Raw genomic sequence first — 24469 nt, forward strand, 5'->3', positions numbered from 1 at the left:
TTTGTGGAACAAGTCCAGGTGTGAAGTGCACAAGGAAGAAGGTGAGAGAAGTGGCAGCAAGCTTAGCTCAGGAGTTGACAAGTGTTACGGAAACAAACGCTTGTTTTTTTATGGGAAGATGAAATAATATTTGGAATTTAAGGAAAAGGAAAGGAGAAATTCAAAACTTTCTCATGAAAAAAGGAAAATGACTGCATTTGGTTAAAAAGTTATTTGAAAATTAAATAGGACCAAGATTATCACTAACAAACTTCAATTATCATATATATATATATATATATATATATATATATATATATATATATATATATATATATATATAAAGTTGGGAATAGAAAAAGTGAGGTGGCACTCTGTATACGGTCAAGGAGCTCGATTTCGAAGTCTTAAATTGGGCTATGAGTCCGAGTTCGGGCTGTCACACCCCTTTTCTACCCCTCAAAATAATAATAATATGTGTATGGGTCAAAGAGTTTTTCCAATTAAAGTGACAAAATTTGAATAGGGATTATTTTATTGTTCAGAGTCGCCACTTAGAACTGATTTTTTCGGTGTTCCAAGTCACCATTTATTTGGATCCCTAGTCAAAGGAAGGTTTGACTCTATTTTAATCGGTCCGCGAAAACAAAGTTCGGGTAAGGAATTCTGTTGACCGGGGAGAAGGTATAAGGCATTCCCCGAGTCCCGTGGTTCTAGCACGGTCGCTTTATTGACTTAATCTTGGCTTGAATTAATTTTGGATAAACTGTGATTTATATTATTTTCATGTTTTACCTATCCTCTTTTTTCTCTTGATTATTAGAGAAAATTAAAGAATATTTTTGAATAATAAGATGTCATAACCACACTACGCAAGCGAATGCGTGATCGACGAAATTTATTATTTATTCATAACGGCGCTACGCAAGCGAATCCGCAGTCATGACAGACAATTGTTAGCACGTTATTTACTTTTGAAAAATTGCTGCAATTGTGTTAGAGGAAACATTAACCCTCTTTTTTTCAGAAAATTTATTAAATGTCACTACCACGCTATGCAAGCGAATCCGTGATTATGACAAAAGATTTATAAATTAATTAAAACTATTGAATATGACATGAAATTGATGAATTAACTTATTAAAAGTTAAGTGTCACACTACACAAGTGAGTCCGTGAAGTTAAAACGCACCTACTATTTGCCTAACGTTTAAATTAATTAAAGGAAAACTAGTTAATTAAAATAGTAGAAAAATCTGATATTATTATTATTATTATTTCGAGCTTTATAGTTGGGAAAAATTATGCAAATAAATGTTGGACCAACTTTATCTATTTCAAAAGAAATGAGCCAACTTCTTGTTAGAAAAATGGGCCAGCTTGTATAGAGCTTTTGGGCTGCTGGAATTTATTATTAAAATGGGCCAAGAAATGAATTTCAATTGGCCCAATGCTATATAGTAGAAAAGGGGTAATTTTGTTGTTTAAAGGTAAATGTGCCAACTTTTATCTTTGATTCAATAAGGCCCAAAGTTGATACAATCTTAGCTCTTTACTTAGTTTGAGTTCATGACCATTAACTACATAGTCACAATTGTATAAACGCTCACTTTACAAAAATAGCCATTTTTGCAAATCCGACAAAATGGCCAGATTCACAAAGATATTATCACAGCATTCCTAAAAACATATGTTGACAGTGAAATTTCAGCAACTAAAACGAACTCATGCTATGTGTTATACACCTAAAGTCATTCATGGCATACTTAGCATTGTTACTCGGATATAATAACTTGAAAATATGCTTAAAAAAATCCATAAACGACTTACATATCCCATTCAAAAACTTACAACTCAATATTCAAGTATTATGAAGGACTATATTCACATTATCACATGCTTGATACATAACAATAACATACAAGCTCTTTTGTTGTCAAAATATTCATCACATCAAACACATTTAAATGGTGCAGCATGTTCAAGTTGTTCCCATTGCTGAAAATACGTACATTACGAGTTTTAAAGGATTACCTGGTACCAAAAGAATAAACAATAGTTCAGCAACTAAAGCAGCATAAAAACAACAACAAAACCAGCAGCAAATCCGTGTTAAAACAACCCGAAAACTTAGAGAGGGAACACAGAAACGAACTCTAAAGAGGACTTATACTTTTTTAAAAGTTTGCACTCTAAGATTCACTCCCAAAGCTCACCATTTCAGCTTACTTTTCATGTGTTCAACTACTGAATTTTGTTTTTGTTTTTGTGACAAAGCAATTAAAAAGAATGCCCCCTTGGAAGTGTGATGGAGTCCCCTCTATATATCAAAACAACCAGCTATTTCAAAAATTTAAAATCAATCTTTTTGACAGATTTTTCAACAAAATCTGCTCTTAAATTCAAAAAGCAAGACTTTCTAGTTCAAATCTTGTCAAGTATTTCAAACAAAATCTGCTCTCCACTATTCAAAGATAGACTTTATTCAAATAATGTCCAAAGGTCTACATTTTCTTACCAAACAATTTGACTTTTGAGTGTTGTACTCAAAGAGTCTTGAAGCAGTAAACAAACAACCAAACAAGTACCATATACTCTTAAGTATTTTTCATTACCTCACTTTTATCAATACAAAACTATTTTACTACTTCAACAAGTGCAAAAACAGAAAATTTAACATTTCAAACTTCAAAAACTAATGCTAAAATAATTAATAATAGACAAAAATAAAATCTGAAAATTAAAAATAAAAATAAAAAAATCAGCCATGAAAAAGAATAGTAATTTACCATTTTACACATCAAAAGGCCGAAAAAATGATGGTATGCCAAAGAGGGTGTTCCGGGAGGTCGCCGGAATTAGACCGGATTTGATCGCCGGATTTTTGGGGTAGAATTGACATCAATAGCTAGGTCTTGAGGAGCTCTATCCATTGATGCATGTATTTTGGGGTGGTAGTGGTTGGAGCTTCAAGAATTTGGACAAAAAAGTGACGGAAAAGTTTCCTAAATCTAAGATTCAAGGAGTTTGAGGGATTTTTTTAGGATTTGGTTTGGAGATATGGAAAGAGGAAGTTGTGGAGATTACGTGGTGTGAATTTGGAGGTGTTTGGAGGTGGTCCGCCGGCGGCGGCGATTTCCGGCAGGCGGCGTAGAGAGAGTGAAGAGAGAGAGAGAGAAGAGAGAAGAAGGAGAGGGAAAGAAGAGAGATGAAATAAGGGGGAAATGGGAAAATCTTTTGGGGATTTTAGGCTTTAAATACCTAGGATGAAGATCAAACTAGGACCGTTGGATTAAATCAAGAAGGGTGGATGAGATTGAATCTTGTCACTTAACCAAAACGACGTAGTTTCAAGACAAAACTACGTCGTTTTAAGCTCTTCTTGGCAGCCCCTTTTTGGACCGGGTTTGGGCTCTTTGGGCTCAAATTTTGGGCCAATTTTGGCACAATTTTAATTAAATTACACTAGCTCAAACCCCACCCCATTTATCAAACCATTACTCAACTCTTAAAACCTATACATACACAAATAAGAACAAACACACACACATACACACATACATATTATATATATATATATATAAGGCGAAATATTTTATATATATATAAGGCGAAAATTAGGCATTTACAGCTGCCCCTCTTTGCTCGAGAACATGAAGAGTTTTCGTGCAAAGACAAATAAATGCCATGGATAATTTTTTGCTCACATTCACTCTAGTGGAAGCATTTTGAAAAAGGCGGTGACTGAACCTTGCTTCTGAGGTTGCCTACATATCTTTGGCTATAAAGGAATCAGGTCAGTGTAGTTCTGGGAAAATTTGGTAGGTGGGACTACCAGACACTGGAGTTAAGACTGTTGTTGCTGCTGCTGTTGCTGTTACTCTTACCGTTACTGCTTCTTACATCAAAAGAAAAAGATAAGAGCACTACATTTGTCTGCAAACTAAGAGTACAAAAATTCCTATCCACGTGTCTTCTAGAGTCAAATCTTGACTCTTGACTTGCTCGCTTGTGTTGACCTTAGATTGGATCTTAATTCTTTTGAAGAAAGATTATGACTCAATCTCGATGGCTTGCTTTCTGGATCAGAATTTGAGAAGATGAATCTTGAGAAGCTGGGATGCTGACACATTATCAAAGCTAAACTCCGACTATCTTGTGATCGAAGGATTTCTTTCTTCTGATGAGAAACTAAAACTGCAAGCTTTAATCGTCACTTGTGCTATACGATAGAGCCTGCAAAGCCATCAAAGACAAACAAAAACGAACAAAATTTTTCCGCCCCAGTCTGGCACTAGAAAAATTCTGTGAGTTATTAGAGAAATCTGTAAATTATCTAATTTATTGAAAAGGCAGATAGAAATAGTAGTATAAACTAGTTGAACGAGATAAAATTTGGTAACGAAGGATAGTTTAACCAGGGATTGGTACCTTGTGCAACTAAAAGGAAATGTAATCATAGGCTGGTACCCTCTCTTACTGGAAGGAAATAGAATCGGGTGTTAGCATCATGTATTATCGATAAAGTGTTGAATCCCTCTAGGCGAAACGGTTTGATCTTAGTTAAACTGTATTTAAACAACCTGAGCGAAGATTACTTCTACCCGGAACTACGAACTAGATCCCCTTAGGCGAAACGGTTCTACCTAGGTTAAGCTACGTAAAACACCCTGAGCGAAGAGTACTTCTACCTGGAAACTATGAGCTGAATCCCCATAGGAGAAATGGTTCTACCTGGGTTAAGCTATGTAAAACACCCTGAGTGAAAAGTACTTCTACCCGGAAACTATGAGCTGGATCCCCCTAGGCGAAACGGTTCTACCTAAGTTAAGCTTCAGAAAACACCCTGAGCGAAGTGTACTTCTACCCGGAAACTATGAGCTGAATCCTCATAAGAGAAATGGTTCTACCCGGGTTAAGCTACGTAAAACACCCTGAGTGAAGAGTACTTCTACCCGAAAACTATGAGCTGGATCCCCCTAGGCGAAACGGTTCTACCTGAGTTAAGCTTTAGAAAACACCCTGAGTGAAGAGTACTTCTACCCGGAAACTATGAGCTGAATCCCCATAGGATAAATAGTTCTACCTGGGTTAAGCTACGTAAAACACCCTGAGTGAAGAGTACTTCTACCCGGAAACTATGAGCTGGATCCCCCTAGGCGAAATGGTTCTACCTGAGTTAAGCTTCAGAAAACACCCTGAGTGAAAAGTACTTCTACCCGAAAACTATGAGCTGGATCCCCCTAGGCGAAACGGTTCTACCTGAGTTAAGCTTCAGAAATAGGAGGTGTGAACAATAGTGATGCATGCTGAAAATAAAAGAAAAATGGAGATTTTAAGGATCTTACGTTTGGTGACATTCGTTCACTTAGGACCGACATTCTGCACTACTTTGTTCCTGCTTTAAACAAAGAAAAACTTGTGAGTTTTTAAAGTGGTGGTTGGTTTGTGGCCTTGATGCCCTGAGTAGCTTGATTCACGACCACTGTTGTCGAAGAACCGATTCTGTCAGCGTGGTACCGAGATGTTATGCCGCTCTGTATCATTTTCTAGAGACCTTGGCTTCACAATATTGCCCCCAACTGTTTCATACCCAGATTTTCGTGGTACCGCTACCCTTGTCTCTAAGGCAATGCATTTTTCTCTAAAATCAAACTCAGTTGTCTTACCCTAGTATCAATTTGTGTCTGTAGTGCTCATCAACTTTTCTCATAAAGCAGGTCTTGCTTAGGTGACCTTTTCAGCTCTTTTTTTAGACACTTTGTTTGTCTTATCGAATGAGATCAGAGATGGATTCATGCCTTCGCCAATGCCATATATGCCCCAAATTGTGCTCGACATTACGGGGAAGCTGTAGCCAGTTTTGTAGCCCTTTCTTTGATTCGATTTTGATGTAGTATTAGACCGAAGGGGACTCAAAGAAAAATTATGGGTAAAAGCAAAATAATAATTGGAAGCGAAAAAGAACTGTGCTTAAACAAAAGGTGTCCCTTTCGGGAAAAGGAATAAGGAGACTTATCTGGAGGTATGTGAATCATGACATGCATTTTGGACTGGATGCCTGATCTGTCTGAGCTTTCTAATTCTCAAAATCCGCCGCAAATGTTCATCTTGAATTTGTCTTGGTTGTGCTCATTCCGGAGAATCAAAGACCCTTATTCGGCTAGTAGCGCCCATTGCAGGTTTTCGCTAACTAACCTCTCTCATTTCTCTACTAACTTTCACCTTATGGTGCCCATATGGGTTTTCACTAATAAGACTCTCTTATTTCTCTGCTCACTATCGCCTTATAGTGCCCGTACGGGTTTTCACTGATAAGACTCTCTCATTTCTTTTTTTTTACTAAGATACTGTATGAGGGAGGTTATCCAATGCCTTTGGCATGGGGACTTCAATTATTCTTAAAAACATCGATCAGAAGTTCTTGAAAGATAAAAAGGCGAAATGAACCTTGAACTGAATTACAACTTTTGGAATCATTTTTACAGAAAAAACCGTGAAATAAAACAAACTTCTGCCCCGGTTTTGGAGTATTGGGAATATGGATTTTTTGTTCTCATGGGACCGAACCCAGGGTAAGGCTGCCTACGTATCCTTTCGAAATCAAGTCAGACGTAGTTCAATGACTTAGAGATTTGTTGTTGTTTTTTACAAGTACACAAGTTCCAAGAAGTGAGAAATAAGGAAGACAAATACGGCTCAAAAAGATTAACAAAAAGGGTGACACCTATTTGGAATAGCGAGCAAATGACAGCCTTCGCCACTTCAATCTGAGAAAATCAATGCGTGAAAATTCTACAATGGGTATATATCAGACATAATATCTTTTGACTGCATCTGCGTTAATAGTCATGTCTGGTACCCGTCCTTCTTCATCTACCAAGTTCAAGGCCCCTTTTAGTAACACTTTCTTGATGATGTAGGGTCCTTGCCAGTTCGGGGCGAACTTTCCTTTAGCTTCTACCTGGTGCGGAAGGATGCGTTTCAAAATCAGCTGGTCTACCTCAAACTGCCTTGGGCGCACTTTCTTATTGTAAGCGCGTGCCATTCTTTGTTGTTATAACTGGCCGAAACACACTGTTGCTAGCTGTTTTTCATCGATCAACATCATTTGTTCTAATCGGGTCTTGACCCGCTCAGTGTCTTCAATCTTTGATTCCACAATAATTCGGAGAGAGGGAATTTCGACTTCAGCGGGTATTACAGCTTCAGTTCCGTATACAAGCAGATACGGAGTTGCGCCAACAGATGTGCGAACAGTCGTACGGTATCCCAAAAGAGCAAAAGGCAACTTTTCATGCCATTGCCTGGAACCTTGGATCATCTTCCTAAGAATCTTCTTGATGTTCTTGTTTGCCGCTTCGACTGCTCCAATGGCTTTTGGACAGTAAGGGATAGAATGGCGATGCATGATTTTAAATTGTTCGCATACCTCCTTCATCAAATGACTATTTAGATTGGCTGCATTGTCAGTGATAATGGTCTTTGGGATACCAAAGCGACAAATGATGTTGGAGTGAACAAAGTCTACCACCGCTTTCTTGGTGACTGCTTTGAAAGTGACGGCTTCCACCCACTTTGTGAAGTAATCAATTGCAACCAAAATGAATCTATGCCCATTTGAAGTCTTTGGCTCGATCGGCCCAATAACATCCATTCCCCAAGCAACGAAAGGCCAAGGAGAGGACATGAGATGCAACTCCGAAGGAGGCGAGTGAATCAGGTCACCGTGAATCTGGCACTGGTGACATTTGCGAACAAATCTGAAGCAATCTCGCTCCATAGTAAGCCAGTAATACCCTGCCCGTAGAATCTTCTTCGCCAAAACATATCCATTCATGTGAGGTCCGCATACCCCTGAATGCACTTCACTCATGATCCTCTCTGCTTCTGTAGCATCTATGCATCTCAACAAGTTTAAATATGGGGTCCTCTTGTACAGAATTTCCCCATTCAGGAAGAAACCACTGGCGAGTCGCCTTACAGTTATTTTTGATCTCCTTTGGCATGCTCTGGATATTCTCTTGTTTTCAGGAATCGTTTTATGTCATGATACCATGGTTCACCATCTGGTTCTGTCTCGATTGTATTACAGTAACCGTGTTGATTCCGAACTTGGATTTCTAGTGGATCAATATGAGTGTTGCCTGGATAAGGGAGCATCGAGGCTAGAATAGCCAATGCATCGGCTAGCTCGTTGTGAAACCGGGGAATGAACCTGAACTTGATAGATTTGAATCTTTTGCTCAAGTCTCGCACACGTTGTCTGTATGGAATAAGTTTGATGTCTCGAGTCTCCCATTCGCCTTGGGCTTGCCTGATAAGCAAGTCAGAATCTCCCATAACTAATAGTTCATGCACATCCAGATCGATGGCCATTTTCAAACCCATGATACAAGCTTCATATTCTGCCATATTATTAGTACAGAAGAACCGAAGTCGGGCCGTTGCAGGGTAATGGTGTCCAATAGGTGAGATGAGGATTGCCCCGATCCCAACTCCTTTGATATTGACAGCCCCATCAAAATATATTTTCCATACAGGGTGATCGTGGAACCACTTCCTCTATCGAGTTGACCTCTTCGTCCGGGAAGTATGTGCTAAGTGGCATGTCCTCATTATCAACTGGATTCTCTGCCAAATGATCTGCCAAAGCCTGTGCTTTCATCGCGGTGCGAGTGACATAGACGATGTCAAACTCTATGAGTAGGATTTGCCATTTTACGAGCCTGCCAGTGGGCATTGGCTTTTGGAAGATGTACTTCAAGTGATCCATTCTGGATATGAGGTAAGTAGTGTAGGCCAAAAGATAATGCCTCAACTTTTGAGCGACCCAAGTCAAGGCACAACATGTCCTTTCTAAAAGGGAGTACTTAACCTCATAATCGGTGAACTTCTTGCTCAAATAATATATTGCCTGTTCCTTTCTGCCTGTTGCGTCATGTTGCCCTAGAACGCATCCAAAGGAATTATCCATCACTGATAGATATAAAAACAAAGGCCTACCAGGTTCAGGTAAGACCAGTACAGGGGGTTTTGATAGATAATCTTTGATCCTGTCAAAAGCCTTTTGGAAATCATCTGTCCATCTGACAGCGACATCCTTTTTCAGCAACTTAAAGATGGGCTCGCACGTGGTTGTGAGCTGAGCAATGAACCTACTGATGTAGTTCAACCTCTCGAGCAAACTCATGACCTCTTTTTTGTTCTTCGAGGGTGGCAGATATCGACTGGACTTTATCTTAGATGGATCCAATTCGATACCTCTCCGGCTGACTATAAAACCGAGGAGTTTCCCAGATGGGACCCTAAATGCACACTTGGCTGGATTAAGCTTAAGGTCATACCTACGAAGCCATTCGAAGAACTTTTTCAAATCACACACATGATCGGCTTGTGTCTTTGATTTTATGATGACATCGTCGATATATACTTCAATCTCTTTGTGCATCATGTTGTGAAAAATGGTGGTCATGGCCCTCATGTAAGTTGCCCATGTATTCTTTAAACCGAATGGCATGACCCTGTAACAATAAGTACCCCATGGCGTGGTGAAAACGGTCTTTTCTGCATCATCCTCATCCATTAGAATTTGGTGGTACCCAGCATAGCAATCCACAAAGGATTGGATCTCATGCTTTGCGCAATTATCTACAAGAATGTGGATGTTTGGAAAAGGAAAATTATCCTTTGGACGTGCTTTGTTCAGGTCCCTATAGTCGACACAAACTCTGGTTTTTCCATCCTTTTTTAGCACGGTCACAACAATTGCCACCCAGGTGGTGTATCGGATAGCTCTGACCACATTGGCGCTTAGTTGCTTCATTATTTCTTCTTTGATTTTGTCGCTCATATCTGTTTTAAATTTTCGTTGCTTTTGTTGGACTGGTGGAAAACCAGGATATGTAGGAAGCTTATGAACCACCAGATCAGCACTTAAACCCGACATATCATCGTAAGACCAAGCAAACACATCTCTGTATTCAAATAAAAGTTGAATCAAGATATCTCTGGTTTTTTGTTTAGTGTGAATGTTTATCTTCATTTCTCTAACTTCTTCAGGACTTTCGATATTAATTGTCTCAATTTCATTGAGGTTTGGCTTAGGCTTGTTTTCAAATTGTTCCAACTCTCTTTTTATTTCCTCAACAATCTCATCTTCCTCATATTCAACCTCTTGATGCGTTATTTCGATATTAGACAGCTTTTCAAGATTTGGGCATGAATTCCGCATACATGTCATGTTATTAATGCCGACATTAACAAAACTGAAATGAAAATAAAATGACAGGAATTAGGAAAAGGAAAAGATAGGAAACTTAATAGGAAACTGAACTGCATTTTATGAATTCGAAAGGATAGAAGGGTTAACATCAAAACAAAACAATCATCCTGAGATATTTGGATTACAACCCTGAAAGTAACCCAAAATACAAAAAAGAAGCTGCAAAAGCAGACTACCAAGACTCCTTCCTTGTGGGGAGAGGAGTTGTTTCCCAGTTGGTGAGCATGGTGTCTGGGTCAATTAGTTGCACATTGACACGACTAGTGCCTTCACCAGCCTGGATCATATTCACTTCAGAAAACATCTCGCTGAGGTCATGGAAATTTTTATCAATGTTTGCATGCGCCGAGGAATTTTGACCCTCTCGGAGTCGTGGCTTGACAAAAGTGTAGAAAATATGAGGGATAGGCTGTTGACCCTCTAGGAATTTTGTTTTTGTCTGCTTGTGTTGGCATGAAGCCTAAGCCAAAAGTACCCTGGTTGCCTAACGGAGCAATAGGCTCTGAAATTCCTTACAATGATGCCCCCAAACCTTTTCCTGGCTCATAACCTTTTCTTATCATAACCGTAGCCACTATTACAGATGTGGCGGAAAGACGAGGATGCAGAATGGGCTTTCCTTCCTCGACATGGTTCACAGCAACCACTTCAAAAGCCTGATAGACAATGGACTCAGACCCTTCCTTGGCCTCAATACAGGGGATTAATGGGTCTTTATAAATGGAAGACTTGTCTTCTCCGTGAACAATAATTTCTTGCCCGTCATGTTCGAATTTGAGTATCTAGTGCAAGGTGGATGGCACAGCTCGGGCTGTATGGATCCATGGCCTTCCAAGAAGAAAGTTATAAGAAGTGAGCATGTCCACTACTTGGAAAACAATCTCAAAGTCCACCGGCCCAATCGTCATGGTGAGGTTAATTTCCCTCATGGTATCTCTCGCTGAGCCATCGAAAGCCCGGATGCGAATATTGTTGGGTCGGATTCTGTCCGTATTGATCTTCATACTTTAAAAATTAGAGAGAGGGCATACATCTACACTTGATCCTTCATCAACCATGACTCTCTTTACATAATGCCCCTCACATTTGACCATCAAGTTCAAATCCCTATTGTGCCCGGCACCTTCCTCGGGAAGTTCATCATCGGTAAATGAGATTCTTTTTACCTCAAAAAATCTATTGGCCATCTTCTCTAACTGATTCACTGTGGTCTCCTACGAGATATGTGCCTCGTTCAGGACCTTGATTAGTACACGAGCATGCTCTTTGGAATGTATGAGCAGAGATAGTAGAGAGATTTGGGCAGGAGTCTTTCTTAGCTGGTCAATGATTGAGTAATCCTGAGCTTTCATTTTCTTCAAAAACTCTTCTGCCTCTACTTCAGTGACTGGCTTCTTTATTGGCAATTGGCCTCCTCTGATTTGTTTGGCCTTCATCAACTCTTCTAGAGAATAACACCTCCCCGATCGAGTCAAACCTCCAGTTTTCCCCACTTCCTCTATGATTTCCTTGCCTTTGCAGGTCATCACAGTTTTGTTGTAGTTCCAAGGAACAATTTTTGTGTTTGTCACATGGGGTTGCACGATAGGTTTGATTATGATCGGCTTTGTTATGCCATTCGTACCGCCCTGATTCTGCCTTATGATGGAGTGGCCTCCAAGGACATACAACCTTGGGCTTGGAACATTGGAGTAAACCTCTAACATCGAGACCTTGGGCACAAATAAAGTTACCTTTTCTAAGTTCGGTGCGCCTTTCACAATCAACGGCACATCTCGGCTTGGTCTTACTTCTAGACTTGTTCCTTCTTGAATTGCTCCCACTATCATTTCTGTTTGGTCGACCGTCTTGTATTCCTGATCTTGGCTAATCATTCCCACGAAATGAACATCATTGTGTTCCGGCAACGGTTGTTTGTCACATTAGGAGGGTCCTCGCCATTCGTTACTACAATTAATTTTTCAGAAATGAGTCTTTCTATGGCTCCTTTCAGAGTCCAACAGTCATCGGTGCTATGCCCCGGGGCACCTGAATGATATTCACAACTAGCATTTGCTTGAAATCCATGTGAATTCGGATGCATGTGGTGGGGAGCAATGGGTCCAATCACGCCCATTTGCTTCAGCTTCTGGAATAGACTAGAGTATGATTCAGCCAATGGAGTGAATTTTTCTGCCGGCCTCTGCTCTCGACCATAATCCTGCCTGGGACGAGCATTATAGGGTGCCCAAAATTTTTGTTGCTGAGGTCGGGGGCCCCTTGGAGCTGGTGCCCGTACCTGCTAATTGGGAGGCCGAGCATATGATTGAGCATTGAACACTGTATATTGTGGTGGGCCCACAGAGTATTGAGGAATTGGCGGGGGATAGTAATGTTGAGGGTAGCTGGATCGCCCCTGCTGAACTTGCACGTAAGGGTGCGATGCCCCTCTTTGAACTTCCCTAGATCCCGAGGTCATCGTAGAACCTTCATCTCTCTTTTTCCTATTTGCAAAACTTCCCGACCCATTTTGGATCGCTTGGGTGGTGGCTTTGAGAGCAGCCTGACTTACAATTATGCCAGTCTTTAGGCCATTTTCGACCATTTCCCCTATCTTGATTGCTTCAGCAAAAGGCCTACCCATTGCAGACATCATGTTTTGGAAATAATCAGGCTCTTGAGCCTCCAAAAAGACAGTGATCAACTCATGATTATCCATGTGCAGCTTAACTCTGGCCGCTTGCTCCCTCCACTTGATGGCGTACTCCCTAAAGCTTTCCGTCGGCTTTTTCCTCATATTGGATAGGGAATTGTGGTCTGGTGTAATATCAATGTTGTATTGGAATTGCTTGACGAAGGCCTGGGCCATGTCATCCCAAACATGCTAGTGAGAGATGTCTTGGTCAATAAACCATTCGGAAGCTACCCCCACAAGGCTTTCCCCAAAGTAAGCCATCAGCAGCTCTTCCTTTCCTCCTGCACCCCTCAGCTGGTTGCAGTACCTTTTCAAGTGGGCGATAGGGTCGCCGTGTCCATCATATTTCTCAAATTTTGGGGTTTTGAACCCTCGTGGAAAATGGATATAAGGGAACATGTATAGATCACTGTATGAAACACTTTTGTGACCACCTAGTCCCTGTATGTTCTTTATATTCTGTTCAAGACTTTTCATTTTCCTGGCCATCTCATCTGGCTCAATCGTCGTGGCAGGCATTTCATTTTCCACTGATGATTCATATTGAGGAGTCTGATTGTATGGATCCGAGACCCCAAAAGCCATATTCGGAGAATAGTATTGTCCATCATAAGCATGAGATGGTGTCTCATTATTTGGCCTCATCACAGGAGGTGGTGGCGGGATTGTATATACCGGTACGCTAGACACGACGAGAGGGGTGTTCCTGACCGGTGCGACTGGAGGTCGCATATTAGAGGTACTGGGGGCAGCATGAAGGCTGTAGTTCGGTACATACCCTGGTGGTAGAATGAGGTCGCTCGTTGCATGGAGCGGTGGTTGAGTAGCCTGGGGTATGGTGTAAGTTCCCTCTAAGGGACCCTGGGGTGGAGGTCGACCGGAAACCCAAGCTTGATATACATCTGACAGTTGTTGTCTCAATTTTCTTATCTCCTCAGACTCTTGCTCAACTGACTGACCCTGCGGATTGTCACTGACCAACTTGATTTCATCACTGTTATCCATTACTACTGGTCCCTTAGATCTTGTGAAGTAATGATGTGCTGCCAGATTTACCACAAACCAACCACCTTAAACTTACTGGTTTAAGAGACAACAAATGTGTTAGGGTTAGGCATTTTATAGATATGAATTACACGTAATATGTCATGCTCCTAACATCGCTACCATTTCTAAAATGCTTTTGGAAGGCTTCAATGTTTCATTCCGGCCTATCAGCTTGTTGCTTATTGACACTGTTATTTCCTTCTTCTTCTTTTTTCTTCTTTTTTTTATTATTTTTTTTCACTCGCCTTATTTGATCCCTTACTTTAGAGCCATTTTAAAATGAATACTTGATCGAGCCTTTTGTGGGTTGCCTACGTATCATGTTGCTGCATGAATCAGATCATTACGTAGTTCAGATATGCAAGACACTTGATTTTTTTTTTTTTACAAAACAAACATCAAAAACTTTTTCATTGATTTTCGATATAATATTTTGATACAAGACTCAAAAATCAAGAGTTACATAAAGATAAATGAGACCAAACCTGACTCAAATAGTCTTTTTAGAATAAAAGTCAAAACAACACCAAAAAACTCTTATAGACTTAGAAACAACAAAAGCATAATGAAAAGGACTGATAACTAAAAGAAGACTTTGATCTCTGCAGTAGAATCCACCAGCATTACTGTAATCAAGGCTCTTGTTCCTGCGGCTGACCCCCAACATTACGGTATATCCTTTCCAAGTCTGCAGATATATGATGAGCAACGTTCAATGATACTTCTGCAAACCGCTCGAGCGTCATGCCCTGACAACTCCTGCATGCTCTTGAGGTATATGTGGCTACCTCAAGGATCTTTCCCTTAATGTATTCCTGAGCCACATGCAGCTCTTGATTCTGCCGACCACGGGTCTCAGCTAGATCCAGCACATCACGCTTGCGGTCCAAGGCCATATCTTTCTAGCGCCAAACTTCTAGTGACTCCGCTTCTAATTGATTGATCACCTTTTGGTAGTGGTGTCTTTCTATTTCAAACTCCGCAATCTGGCTCTCTTTGCTTGACTCAACTCCCCCTATCTGATCCCCCAGACCTTGGAAATGGAGCGAAACCTCTACGTTCATGATCACGGACTACCCTGAACTGGGCTTCTTTCTCTTCTTGTTGCTGAGCGGTTGTGACTATGTTTTTCTTTCAAATTTGGGCTTTGAGTGCTTGCTTCTCTCGTGCCCACTGAGCCGTTTCCCGCTCAAAATCAGCTTGTTGTACGTCAATGGCTGTCTCCAGAATGCCCTTATCTTCTTGTAAAGTGTCAATACGAGATTGGAACTCTTGCATCACTTCCCTTCTGGTTTCTCTAACTCTGACCTCGATCTCTCTCTCCCAATCATTTGCGTACCGTATGGATCTCTCTGTCCTTTGCTCGGGGATAGCCTGGTTGTGAAACCACTCAAGGTATGCGAGGCTTACCTCCCCACGTTCATGATCAGCTACCATCTCGTCTAAATCGGAAAATCGACTACCAAACCAAATCTTCTGTGCATATGACTCCCTTGGAGGTTCCTCTCCCTTGAATTCCCACATGAACGGGCGCATGTCCTTAATCGGGGGCCTCTTTTGCCCTCTCCCTAACTGGCGTATGACGCTTAAAGGTGCGTAGGGTTGGAAACCCCTAAAACCCATGAGTATGAAGAATGGGCGATATGTCGACATATGCATGACCCTAGAAGAAGGGAACCAATAATAGTTCCAAGTGATTTTATCAGCACTCAATGAACCAAATAATGTCCGCCAAGCCCTCACCCCCTCTGGAAGATTACAACTCGCAGCTCTGTCTGGGTGACATCCAATGTAATTCAGCCAATCATCATTGAAATTTACTACTATTGGATGATGATAAAGGTGCTTTATGAACCACATCTGCAGCAGAATGTTGCATCCCTCAAAGTAATCTTCACCTTCTTGACAATGGGTCAAAGCTCGAAAAATATCTCCCAAAATCATGGGAAGAAATACGAGACTACCGCAACCAATCGAATTCTGATGCGCCCACCACGCTCCGGAAAGACCATGATCCCTAGAAATGATATCATGAACGCGAAGATTCTCAACTCCCTCCAAGCGTCGTAACTCAACTGGTTGACAAATTTTGTGCCCGAGAAGTTCTCAAACCCTTTCTCATCCCAAAATCTGTTATAAAAATATTCCGATGGAACCCAACCTTCGTTTAAGCAAACCATTGGAATTCGATGGCATAACTTCTTTAAAAAGTTGTTCACACCAACTTTTCTCGGAGCAGCAGGCCTTTTCCCACGAAGGTCTCTCCCCAATCCGGTGAACCTACCTAATTCTTCCAATGTGGGTGTCATTTCACAATCTTTGAACCTGAAGACATTGTTCGCGGGGTCCCAAAAACCTACTAGAGCCTCAATTAAATCTCTGTTAGGCTTAATTCCCATGAGGTTGGTGAGGAACTTGAGGTACTTAAATACTCGATTCCATTCCTATGTAGCAAAACTAGCCCACCAATTACAGAGACTACTCGGGGTCTTATCTCTGATCAAGAACATAGGGGGTGTCTTGTCCCTTACCCTTTTTTGACTGCTTCTTTGGGGAGAACTCATAGTGATCCTAAGAATAAGATAAAAAAAGGGTTAGGACTTACCTAAACTATATGCAAATTATGATCATTCATTATTTTATTTTATTTTCTGGTCAATTTAGGACTCGATCTATTTTTTTTAATTACAACATATATTTTGAAATTACCGGACACAAAAGTTGAGATGATAAAAGCGAAAAAATGGCTATTATTACAAAAATGACCCTTTAATACTTCCATAGAAGGCATAAAGGATGTCTCGGAAAAAACAACCAAACACATGAACAAAACAATAAAAATAGACAAAATAATAATAAAAAAACTATTTTTACGCAAATGACCCTTTGCAATATGAGTATAACCAGATAAAAATAGCTACTTTTTGCAAAAACAATCTTTCCGGAAAGGTTTAAAGTTGCTTCGACAAAAATGGTCAGACATAAGGGCAAAATGGTAAAATGTGAATAAATATGGATAAAGTAACTATTTTTAGAAAAATGGCCCTTCAGCACTTCCCAGGAAGATTTTAAGGTTGTCTTGGCAAAACAGCTGGAACATGAGGGCCAGACAGTAAAAGGTGACCAAAATAGGCTTTTTTTTTTGAAAATTTTATGCTCCCTTTTTTTTTGAAACATGTGGGATGAACCCAATGGAGGTTGCCTACGTATCTCACATCCGGTGAGAATCAAACCCGCGTAGTTCAGTTGTCACGACCCGATCCCCGAACCCGGTCGTGATGGCGCCTCTCGTGAAGACAAGGCCAGCCAGACCAAAACGGAACACCTCTTTTAAACATTTAATCATCATAAACAGTAATAACATATAATATAATGCTCATAAATTGCGGAATTTAACGATAATAACAGCAGGAACCATCCCGACAGAGCCCAAACCGGGGTGTCACAAGTCATGAGCTACTACAGAATCTACTATAGGTCTACAAAGTACGGAATCCGATACAACAGTTTGAAGAAAACATAAATGATAGAGGATAAGAGAGTCAAGGGGTTGCGGACGTCAACAACTACCTCGTAACTCTAAATCACTGCCTAGCCTGGAAGGAATCAGCGCTCAGGTGCGAACTCTGCTATACCTGAATCTGCACACATGGTGCAGAGAGTAATGTGAGTACTCCGACTTAGTGAGTAATAATTACAAATAATAGCTGAAAGTATGAAAACACGTAAATGCACAAAGCAATTCCATATCAAGCAGTAAAATCACTTAAAGCAGTAAATCATTGAAGAAATCAAATGATATTCCTTTTTAAAACAAGTAAAATAGGTAATTTAACAGGTAATTAACAAGTAGAAATCCGCCCCTCGGGCACAGTATAAATCGCTCAGCATAGTATCAGCCCCTCGGGCTTACTCTCAGTACAGTATCAGCCCCTCGGGCTACCTCACAATCACTCAGCATAATGGTCAGCCATTATTACCTGACCAACTTTCATCAAACAGTGTCATTGTTACCACTGTTTCAAATCACATGGGTACCCGCGCTCACTGTGGGTGTGCAGACTCCGGAGGGGCCCCTTACGGCCCAAGCGCTATATCAAGCCACCTCGTGGCATCATCACTTAGCATATCCTCACATCACTCAAGCCACCGCATGGCATAAATAGTATCTCAGGCCCTCAGCCTCATATCACTCAGCATATCCTCACATATGGCCCTCGGCCTCACTCAGTCCAGAAATCATCATAAGCCCCTTGGGCATTAGTAAAACAGTAGTTCTCAGCCCAAAACATGATGTAGAAATATCATTTAAGTTTCAAATCCGAGTAAAAGTGGCTGAGTTTGTAAAACAGTAGATATCAACAGGATTGAGTTCAAATAATAAGTCAAGTAGTGAGGAAACAGTGAAAAAATCCCCGAAGGGTCCAAATAGTTGGCACGACGCCCAAATATGGCAATCAGCCCAAATCATGATGGTAACAAATGAATTTCAGTCAAATATTCGGTAAAATCATCAATCGGGATGGACCAAATCACAATCCCCAGTAGTGAAGACCCCACGCTCATCATCCAGCGCGTATCTTGCCTCAATATAGCACTACGATGTGCAATCCAGGGTTTCAAACCCTCAGAACATCATTTACAATCATTACTCACCTCGAACTGGCTAATTCTCATGCTCACGACGCCTTTTCCCCTTGAATTGACCTCCACGTACATCGAATCTATCCAAAATCAGAACGAATACGTCACAATATGCTAAGGGAACAAAGCCCAAGCGAAAATATTCGAAAAATATCAAAAATCTCGAAATTAACAAAACCCGAGCCCCGGGCCCACGTCTCGGAATCGGGTAAAATTTACATTTTCAGAATCCTCATACCCTCACGAGTCTAACCATACCAAAATTATCCAATTCCGATACCATTTGGTCCTTCAAATCATCATTTTACATTTTTGAAAGGTTCCACAATTTTCTTCCCAAATTCCATCTCAAATCACGAATTAAATGATGAATTCAGTGATAGATTCATGTACTCTAACCAAATCTGAGTTAGAATCACTTACCCCGACCAATTTCTTGAAAAACCTTCGAAAAATCGCCAAAATCCGAGCTCTTTAGGTCAAAATATCAAAAAAAACCCAAAACCTCGTATTTATAGAGTACCCCTCGGATTCCGACACCGCTGACCGCACAAAAATGACCGCGGTCCGCGCAAAACCAGCGGGGTCCGCGCAAAAACGACCGCGGCCGCACAGGTCTTGCTCTGCAGGGACAAGATTTAGTATTTTGGTCATAACTTTCGCTACAGATGTCCAAATTGTGATATCTTTACCTTTCTGGAAACTAGACACGCAGGGCTACAACTTTTGTTTTTGAATCACCTCAAAATTCCTTCTGGATCAAAAGATATGAGCTTCTGGAGTAGGACCAACAACCTGCAGTCTTCACGACCGCGGCCACTTTGACGTGGCCAGCACTAGGCCAGCGCGCCCAGCGCGAAAAGGAGTGCGGTCCGCGCCAAAACTGCCGCTCCCTCCATTTTTCTAAGTTCCGGGGTGTCCATACTCGCTCAAAACTCACCCGAAACACACCCGAGGTCCCCGGGACCTCAACCAAAAGCACCAACGCATCCTAAACATTATTCAACCTCGTTCCAATCATCAAAACACCTCGACTAACACCAAAATCATCAAATCACATCGAATTCAAGCCTATGAATCTCAAGAACTTCCAAATTCCATTTTTTATCAAAAACCCAACCAAACCACGTCCGAATGACCTCAAATTTTGCAGACAAGTCCAAAATGACATAACGAAGCTACAGAAACTCTCGGAATTCCATTCCGACCCTTGGATCAAAATCTCACCTATCAATCGGAATTCGCCAAAATACTAACTTCGCCAATTCAAGCCTTATTCTACACCGTACCTCCAAAACCACTTCCGATCACTCTCCTAAGTCACAAATCGCCTCCCGAAGCTAACCGAACCATCGGAACTTACATTCGAACCCTCTAACACATAAGTCAATATTTGTTTGACTTTTCCAACTTAAGCCTTCTTAAAAGAGACTAAGTGTCTCATTTCTTACCAAATCCTCTCCGAACTCGAACTAATAATCTCGATCCCATAAAACACGGATAACGAAGTGTAAAGAAGCTGAAATGGGGGAAATGGAACGGTAACTCATGAGACGACTAGCCGAGTCGTCACATCAGTAAAATAGGGTACTCTCCCCTTTTGTTTTTTAATGAAAATTAATCTTTACAACTCACACTAGACTACTACAATATATATTTAGAAAAGGTTTATTTGCACTAAACTAGGAGAACTATTCTCTTTTTTTCATTTTTAATAATTACACTAATTTTTTTTTTAAAACCGGTCGACAATGCAAGTAAGCCTTCCAAATGATGTATCAAGTAGAACATACGTGAACATGTTGGTCTCAAAGAGGATACCTGTCTTATACGGACCCGGCCCCTGTGCCGGGTTTCGCTAAGTCAAATGCACGTGATGCAAATAAAGCGAACCTACTAGGGATATCCGGCATGAGGCTTGTTCTTCTAGGTTTAGATCCTATTGGAGAAGGTATCTAGACTGGCTTACTCGAGCGGACAACTCGAGCCGAGGAGGGTTAGTGTACCGGTAGCATTGCTTTCCGGCTTAACTGGTGGTGCTCCCCGCCTAAAACAGGTGTGACTAAAATCCTTCACCGGATGACAAACACCTCGGCTATCTCAAAGAAAGCGGGCTATGTCAAGCAAATGCCCAATTTTAATTCAAGAAGACTCGGAGGGAGTACGTGAGAAGACAGTTTATATGTACCATTCAAAAATATCAAAGCGGTAAAAAGCAAACAAGTGGCACATTATACCCAAATAAATCACAGTATATACAAAATTAATAAAGCCAAATAAAAGTCAACATGTACAAGCTCGAATTCTGGCTCTCCCCAGCAGAGTCGCCAGAGCTGTCACACCCCTTTTCTACCCCTCAAAATAATAATAATATGTGTATGGGCCAAAAAGTTTTTCCAATTAAAGTGACAAAATTTGAATAAGGATTATTTTATTGTTCAGAGTCGCCACTTAGAATTGATTTTTTCGGTGTTCCAAGTCACCATTTATTTGGATCCCTAGTCAAAGGAAGGTTTGACTCTATTTTAATTGGTCCGCAAAAAGAAAGTTCGGGTAAGGAATTCTGTTGACCGGGGAGAAGGTATAAGGCATTCCCCGAGTCCCGTGGTTCTAGCACGGTCGCTTTATTGACTTAATCTTGGCTTGAATTAATTTTGGACAAACTGTGATTTATATTATTTTCATGTTTTACCTATCCACTTTTATCTCTTGATTATTAGAAAAAATTAAAGAATATTTTTGAATAATAAGATGTCATAACCACACTACGCAAGCGAATGCGTGATCGACGAAATTTATTATTTATTCATAACGGCGCTACGCAAGCGAATCCGCAGTCATGACAGACAATTATTAGCACGTTATTTACTTTTGAAAAATTGCTGCAATTGTGTTGGAGGAAACATTAACCCTCTTTTTTTTAGAAAATTTATTAAATGTCACTACCACGCTACGCAAGCGAATCCGTGATTATGACAAAAGATTTATAAATTAATTAAAACTATTGAATATAACATGAAATTGATGAATAAACTTATTAAAAGTTAAGTGTCACGCTACACAAGTGAGTCTGTGAAGTTAAAGCGCACCTACTATTTGCCTAACATTTAAATTAATTAAAGGGAAACTAGTTAATTAAAATAGTATCTGATATTATTATTATTATTTCGAGTTTTATAGTTGGGAAAAATTATGCAAATAAATGTTGGACCAGCTTTATCTATCTCAAAAGAAATGAGCCAACTTCTTGTTAAAAAAAAATGGGCCAGCTTGTATGGAGCTTTTGGACTGCTGGAATTTATTATTAAAATGGGCCAAGAAATGAATTTCAATTAGCCCAATGCTATATAGAAGAAAAAGGGTAATTTTGTTGTTTAAAGGTAAATGGGCCAACTTTTATCTTTGATTCAATAAGGCCCAAAGTTGATACAATCTTAGCTCTTTACTTAGTTTGAGTTCATGACCATTAACTACATAGTCACAATTGTATAAACGCCCACTTTACAAAAATAGCCATTTTTGCAAATCCAGCAAAATGGCCAGATTCACAAAAAGATATTATCACAGCATTCCTAGAAGCATATGTTGGCAGTGAAATTTCAGCAACTAAAACGAACTCATGCTATGTGTTATATACCTAAAGTCATTCATGGCATACTTAGCATTGTTACTCGGATATAATAGCTTGAAAACATGCTTAAAAAATCCATAAACGACTTACATATCACATTCAAAAACTTACAACTCAATATTCAAGTATTATGAAGGACTATATTCACATTATCACATGCTTGATACATAACAATAACATACAAGCTCTTTTGTTGTCAAACTATTCATCACATCAAACACATTTAAATGGTGCAACATGTTCAAGTTGTTCCCATTGCTGAAAATACGTACATTACGAGTCTTAAAGGATTACCTGGTAGCAAAAGAATAAACAATAGTTCAACAACTAAAGCAGCATAAAACCAGCAGCAAAACCAGCAGCAAATCCGTGTTAAAACAACCCGAAAACTTAGAGAGGGAACCCAGAAACGAACTCTAAAGAGGACTTATACGTTTTTAAAAGTTTGCACTCTAAGATTCACTCCCAAAGCTCACCATTTCAGCTTACTTTTCATGTGTTCAACTGCTGATTTTTGTTTTTCTTTTTGTGACAAAGCAATTAAAAAAAATGCCCCCTTGGAAGTGTGATGTAGTCCCCTCTATATATCAAAACAACCAGCTATTTCAAAAAATTTAAAATCAATCTTTTTAACAGATTTTTCTACAAAATCTGCTCTTAAATTCAAAAAGCAAGACTTTCTAGTTCAAATCTTGTCAAGTATTTCAAACAAAATCTGCTCTCCACTATTCAAAGATAGACTTTATTCAAATAATGTCCAAAGGTCTACATTTTCTTACCAAACAATTTGACTTTTGAGTGTTGTACTCAAAGAGTCTTGAAGCAGTAAACAAACAACCAAACAAGTACCATATACTCTTAAGTATTTTTAATTACCTCACTTTTATCAATACAAAACTATTTTACTACTTCAACAAGTGCAAAAACAGAAAATTTAACATTTCAAACTTCAAAAACTAATGCTAAAATAATTAATAATAGACAAAAATAAAATCTAAAAATTAAAAATAAAAATAAAAAAATCAGCGATGAAAAAGAATAGTATTTTACCATTTTACACATCAAAAGGCCGAAAAAATGGTGGTATGCCAAAGAGGGTGTTCCGAGAGGTCGCCGGAATTAGGCCGAATTTTGGTCGCCGGATTTTTGGGGTAGAATTGACATCAATAGCTAGGTCTTGAGGAACTCTATCCATTGATGTAGGTATTTTGGGCTGGTAGTGGTTGGAGCTTCAAGTATTTGGGCAAAAAAGTGACGGAAAAGTTTTCTAGATCTAAGATTCAAGAAGTTTGAGGGATTTTTTTAGGATTTGGTTTGGAGATATGGAAAGAGGAAGTTGTGGAGATTACGTGGTGTGAATTTGGAGGTGTTTGGAGGTGGTCTGCCGGCGGCGGCGATTTCCGGCAGGCGGCGTAGAGAGAATGAAGAGAGAGAGAAGAGAGAAGAAGGAGAGGGAAAGAAGAGAGAGGAAATAAGGGGGAAATGGGGAAATTTTTTGGGGATTTTAGGCTTTAAATACCTAGGATGAAGATCAAACTAGGACCGTTGGATTAAATCAAGATGGGTGGATGAGATTGAATCTTGTCACTTAACCAAAACGATGTAGTTTCAAGACAAAACTACGTCGTTTTAAGCTCTTCTTGGCAGCCCTTTTTTGGACCGGGTTTGGGCTCTTTGGGCTCAAATTTTGGGCCAATTTTGGCACAATTTTAATTAAATTACACTAGTTCAAACCCCACCCCATTTATCAAACCATTACTCAACTCTTAAAATCTATACATACACAAATAAGAACACACACACACACACACATACATATTATATATAAGGCGAAAATTAGGCATTTACACGGGCGACTCGGAGTAGGGTTCGGACCCAGTTGAAGGACACACACCTCGAGGAAACAGATCGAAGGCTTGGCACGACCTACACCAAGGGCAGTCCATTCTCGAAGGTACTCAAGAAAGAGCGGGAATTTCTCAACGACACGTGAATAGGGCATAAATTAAAGGATAAGATTTGTACGGAATGGTACAGGTCCGTACTAGGTTGTTATACACCTGTACCAATAGAATTCTTTACCTCAATTAGGAATATACTATATTGGAATTTTCTCCTCCTATATAAATGAGACCCCAATCATTCTGTAAGGATCATCTCACATTATTCACTGCAATAGAATATTCTATTTTGCTTTTCTTGTTTACCG

General features: G+C 40.0%; 1 long non-coding RNA gene across 1 annotated transcript; it reads right to left on the reverse strand.

Moving 5' to 3' along the window:
- Positions 1-22326: 22326 nt before the first annotated feature.
- LOC142166518 (uncharacterized) lies at positions 22327-23726 on the reverse strand. Its single transcript, XR_012696927.1, has 2 exons — positions 23311-23726; positions 22327-22554 (listed from the first exon to the last, which is right to left on the reverse strand). It is a non-coding gene; the product is annotated as an uncharacterized LOC142166518 (long non-coding RNA).
- Between the last annotated feature and the right edge of the window lie 743 nt (positions 23727-24469).

The sequence above is a fragment of the Nicotiana tabacum genome, chromosome 11 (genome assembly GCF_000715075.1).
Source record: "Nicotiana tabacum cultivar K326 chromosome 11, ASM71507v2, whole genome shotgun sequence".
NCBI lineage: Eukaryota > Viridiplantae > Streptophyta > Magnoliopsida > Solanales > Solanaceae > Nicotiana > Nicotiana tabacum.